This window comes from Patella vulgata, chromosome 6 (genome assembly GCF_932274485.2).
Source record: "Patella vulgata chromosome 6, xgPatVulg1.2, whole genome shotgun sequence".
NCBI classification, from domain to species: domain Eukaryota; kingdom Metazoa; phylum Mollusca; class Gastropoda; family Patellidae; genus Patella; species Patella vulgata.
This window is the reverse complement of record NC_065884.2, coordinates 11,651,888-11,658,163: the sequence shown is the minus strand read 5'-3', so window position 1 is coordinate 11,658,163 and position 6,276 is coordinate 11,651,888.

Below are 6,276 nucleotides of genomic sequence, written 5' to 3'. Positions count from 1 at the left end.
TACGTACCTTCTGACATCAGTATCAGCCCACTAAATATTCTGCTGTAATTGTTATTTTTTGCTTGTTTCGAAGCAAGGGGTCATACATAATACCTCGCTAATCTAATTCCCTAAATAAATAAAGTGTCCAAAATGTCACAATTATCTGCTACAATAATTTTGAAGGTGATTGACGGACTGTATAGTGTTTGCAATTTGGCTTTACTTAAAAGTGATATTCAGGTTCATATGGGAGTCAACTATGCATGAAATTGATGGACGATCGAGTCAGAATTTCGACAGGGCTCTTCCCTATGTTAGACCCCCTCCCCTCCAAAAAAAACCCTCAAAAAACAAAACAAATGTCGTGATAGGCAACAGTGGCAGTAACTCGATAAATAATAATATTGTTGTGTGACTCCCAAGTTTCGATCGGGAGTTTCTTCCTAGCACTTAAATTTGAAAATCAGCCTATATAGTGGAATATCCCTTGAGCGACTCTGAATTTCGATAAGATTCCTTATTACAACCAGCCAAAAAACAATTCCAACAAGTTTGAAAACATAATCTGATGAATTCTGATATGTCGAGTGTTACAAGAATGATTGACGGGCTGACAAACCAAATAGATAGGGATAAACACAATTTATACCTGCACATCATATAGGAAGAAAGGGGAGAAGAAATAGTTTATCTATTAATTATTTAAGTGACCCGATTCCTGATGTTTAATTGTTGAACTAAAAAAAAACACGCAAAAAAAAAAATGGTGGTATAGCAGAAAATCTCCCCAGACACTGGCGTTTACGCATACTTTAGAACTGCGGGTAAGATACATTTAAAAGGGGTTAAACCTCTAACACAATGAACATCTTTAAACTCTATGGTTTTAGGCGCCATTTGTAATGAACAAAGAAAAACATATCCACTAAGACAGGGGGGTTGGATGGCTGAATGGTTAGCGTGCGCGCGCTGTATCATAAAGTCTGTCATTGAGTCGACTGGCGTGGTTTCGAATCCCCGGTTGTCGTGGGTTTTCTCCGGGTCCTCCGGTTTCCTCCCACTGCTAAACACCCCTACGCGCAAGCGAATTATTGAAATAAAAATTAAACCATATGGTAGTCCCGAAATGACCTAGTTTGTGTCGAGTGGACGTTAAACCCCATTTCTCTCTCTCTCTCTCCACTAAGACAATTAGTAATGACTAATTCACAAACCACAAAGTAATGATTTTTTTTTTTAAAAAAAAACGTGTATAATGTACTAAGTAGGTGTGCACGACTACAGTTCAATTTGGACCGTTCACGTGTTTCACCGAATATAACCGATTAGAAATTACAATAAATGTTTTAAAAATTGAATATAAATTAATTTATTTAAATAATTATTTTTATATTAATATGTGCTTTTAGACCTATTTAAGGTTCCAAAGAATGGGGCCATACACCCTTTAAAGATTCGCTCTTATTATTTGACTCGCCGTGGATACAACAAAATAATATGTGATATAATAAATATGCAGGGGTCAATGTATATGAATTATCCAGGTTGTCGAGAATAGATCAAGTTGGACTATAAACTAAACATACATGGTGATGAGTACGGGTTGTCGAGGATAGATACGGTTACATTAGAGATAAGAATGGGGTTTATCGTTCACTCGGAACACTTAGGTCATTTCGGGACTGTATAAACTTACATATACAGTGTAATATAATAACGGTGTAAAGAACAGAGACATTATTAAACAGGGCGTCTAAAATAGCTAAATGATAAATTAAACATACAGGATGAAATATAATAATGGTCATATATTTAGCGTGTATTTAATTAATCCCGTGACTTATATGCTGAGTGGACATTTAAAGATGCATTATGTAAGAGCTGAATGGTTTACGCGTGCGCGTTCGATCAGGTGGTCTGTCATTGAGTCATGTGGCTTGGTTTCAATTCACCGTTGGTCACCTGACCAACCTCGTGGGATTTCTCCGGGTTCCCCATACTGCTAAAGACCCCTACGCACATGCGAATTAATAAAATAAAAATTGAACCAAATGTCAGTCCCGAAATGCCCCCCCCCCTCTCTCTCTCTCCTCTCTCTCTCTCTCTCAGGGGGTTGGATGGCCGAATTGTTAGCACGCTGCGTGCTCTATCATACGGCCTGTCATTGAGTCAACTGGCGGGGTTTCGATTCCCCGGTTGTACGTGACAAGGAGTAGGGTCGCCTGTCCAACCTCGTGGGTTTTCTCCGGGTCCCCCGGTTTCCTCCCACAGCTAAAGACCCCTACGCGCAAGCGAATTATTGAAATAAAATTGAACCATGTGTTTGTCCCGAAATGACCTAGTTTGTGTCGAGTGGACGTTAAACCCCATCTCTCTCTCTCTCTCTCTCTCTCTCTCTCTCTCAACAGTGGCAGTAACGCGATAAATAATTGTTGTGCGATAGGGTTTCTTCCTCGCACTTGAGAATCGAGACTATCTTGTCAAAACTCCAAAACTTCAAACCCTCATAACTTCTCCCAGAAAAGGATAATTTGGCTGACATTTTCAACATATTATTTATTTCTTATTATCTATTGAACTAGTATAGCAAGAACGACCATCGCTCTTTATCTAAATCTTACACAATGCATCTTTATGATAGCGCAGGTTGTTAACCTATCAGCAGCATTAAAGCGATAATTTCATATTTTCTAAGTCAAAACATAATTATTTCTATGTCTTTTGCTCAATCAACTCACTTTTATACGATCATAGGTATTATTCTCCCACTTAAAAATCCTTTGACCCCGGAAATAATAACACAATTACCTCCCGTGTTTTTTCTACCCCCCCCCCCCATGGAATAGCTATCTTCAAACGTTTGAATTTGAAGTTGAAAATGATATTTTTGCCAATTTCTCAACTGGCAATAGTGAATTATAGGATTAATAGGATTATTCTTTTACAAGGTAGGACTGTTTATAGATACCATCAATTTTAAGGCTTTATTTTAATACATTTTAAAAGAATAACTTAAAAATATGAAATTGCAACTTTAAATAACCAGTGAGCTAAGAAGTTACTACTACTCTAGACAGCTGTACTATAAGACAGCTGTACTCGGTGTGTTTCACAGAAGTATTACGAATGTCTTCTAATAACACTGTAAAAGATGACTGCTTTCAATATCTGACGTCAAATCAGTGGCACGTGCATTGTTCTTGAACTTAATTTGCAGAAGGAAAAGAGTTAATATTAGGGGCTCATTAAGCCGCACAGACGTCATCCCTATCAGTGTTTGTAACTGATCAGTGTCAGTTGTACTTTGTATAGAAATGACTATGTGTATTTTCCAGGACACATCACGTGACCATTCTGTCCTTAATTGCGATAACATTTCTAATCTATTTTTAGTTCAAGAACTGTGGGCAATGTCAAATAGACAGTTTATGTAACACAGTGGCACAGTGGTGTGAGACGCCGGGTAACTACAAAGAAACTATAGTTGTAAGATAGTGCACGTTGTTTTAGGAACAGAAGGCCTAAGATTGGAGTTTCTATTTCAAGAACATTTTATTATATATTATTATTGGATCAGAGGTTGTCGAGCATCAGGTGAGCTGGTGGTATGTAAAGAGAAGTTACAGTAAAAACTTTGGAAGATAGATAGTTACAATGAACGACACAACGACTAGTGGTTCATTGGATACTCTAGACAGTAAAATCTTATCCCTCTTTCTTCTGTTGATTCTGACTTTCATTTTTGGCCTTTTGCCGTTTTTTGTACGTAGAAAATGTCGTGGGACATGTTTACGATTTGAAATAATAATCGATCTACTGAATTCCTTCGCTGGAGGAGTTTTCCTTGGAACGTGTTTGTTACATTTGTTAGCGGAAGGAAGGGAAGAATTGGAACTAGCTCTCAAGTTATATGGAATTTCTGTGGACTATCCTCTTTACGAGACAATCGCTGCTGTCGGGTTTTTTATTATTGTGATTATCGATTTTATTGCTCATTCCTTTCTTAACCAGTCTTCACCAAAAACTGATGACAAAAAGAGTCCCCAACAACACGAAGGTTATACAGAATATGATTCGCTTTTAGGTACAGTGGAAATCAGTTTCGGTGGCCAAAGTGCTGTGACCATGGAACCAGAGATTACGTCATATGAAGGCCGAGTGCGTTCTGATTCGAACCTTTCCCACGCTCATGATTTGTTTCAGCTCGCAAACATCCAGTCCACGACTAAAGTTATATTATTGTTAATAGCTCTATCGTTTCATACAATATTTGACGGTTTGGCCGTAGGACTACAGACCTCGTCAGTGAATGTTTGGGAAATCATGATAGCGGTAAGCATACACAAGAGCCTGGTGGCTTTTTGTCTGGGGCTTCAGCTATTCAAGGTATATATCTCTAAAACTGGTTTGGCCGTTGGTTTACTCTTCTTCTTCTCCCTAATGTCACCCCTCGGAGTAGCCATTGGGATCGAAGTGACTTCCGGTCATATTCAAAATGCCCCCAAATTACTCTCGTCATCTATCTTACAAGCCATTGCTACAGGGACATTCTTGTACGTAACGTTTTTTGAGATTCTGCGAGAGTGTTTCATGGTTAGAAGTATTGGGAATATTTTAATGGCAGTTGTTGGATTCGGTGCCATGGCAGCGGTTAAATTTATGGACACCGATTAAAATCTTCAGTCTCGTGACAGTCATTGTTACCGTTTTCTGTTTGTTAATTGTTTTACTGGTCATGCTGTTTTTGAGTAACTCACATAGGATGGTCTTGGTCATCCGTATCAACAAACACGATTGAAGGTCCGAAGTTTGTTCGTGTATTCAATTTTTATTTGTCGATGTACCGACGGGATATATAATCGACGTTCACCTATTGTGTATACATGTATTGGTATGCATGTAAAGAAACATTGGTTCAGGTCAAAATATTACGGGTACCTGCAGATCAAGATCAGAATCAGATCCGTAATCAGCCACCTGGCTGCGGAGGGACTGTGATCGATCCAGAGGGAGAGGAAGGGACCCTCCACCCCCTTGCTCAGCTACATGAAAATAAATTGTAAAAGGCACCGACGAAGATCGCAGACTGAACGTAGAGACCTTTGGTCCTGCACATACGAAATTTTCGCCTGGTTTCTTGCGGCTGGCCTGCGTGTCGGAGCAGAACAGAAAGACGTTAAACCCCATTTGATTTTATTTATACATAAACTTCATGTTTTAAAGAATTATGCTAAACGTGGCGTCTTCTTTATTTGGTGTTGTCCCTAACAATATATGACATATAGAATAATAATACACGATGTTCTGTTTCAACTTTTAAATTTGTAATATTTACAATAACTCAATTTATATAAATTTTGCACCTGTCTTATTTCTGATTGTGTTCATTTCACACCAAATATAATATTATGAATAAAATGACTTGATTTCCAATGACATCTTATTTTGTTGTGTTTTCTTTTAAATTATTGACCCTAGGGTAGAAGCTGTAAAACTGACCATTTTATTGGATGAAATCTAATTCATCAAATTGATGCCGAATTGTTCAAGGAAGAAGCATGGAGATTTTTATGTCGATCGGACTTGATTGACGGAGCTTTTTCGAAGAGTGTCACCCCAAGAACAAGGTAAGTAGCGGTTAGCCACCATGCAGTTCCTGGCCCAAAAAGTTTGAAGATCCGGTGGCTCAGTCTGTAATAGACTGGCTTGCTTACCAGGGGATCCCATGTTCGACCCTCGAAATGAAATGGGGTTTAACATCCTACTGTTCTGCTCCGAACTGGGCTAATGAAGACGAGCATACGCCATACAGGGAAATTTGGCCCGTACAGCGGAACTACGGCCTATCGAATTCCAACTGTCAAGGGATCTTTTACGTGCACGCCAATGTGTACACAGGACCTCGGTTTTTTCGTCCCATTCGAACGACTAGACAGCTGTCCTTGTCAGACCCTCCGTCCTGCACTGCATCACTAACAAGGGGAAACCACGCCGGAAAATCTGGATGAACTTTCTCGGCCAATGCAGGGATCGAACACCCGACCTCCAAGCTAGCGAGCCAGCGTCTTATCCACTTAGCCACGTGACCCCCCCCCCCCCTCTGTATGTTATTTAACAAGTACAAGGAACTGGTCATTTTATTGGATGAAATCTAATTCACCAAATCGATGCCGAATTGTTCAAGGAAGAAGCATGGCGATTTTCATGTCGGACTTGAATTGACGGAGCCTTAGGCTTTTTCGAAGAGCTCACTCCAAGAACAAGAACAAGGCGAGTACCGGTTAGCGACCATGC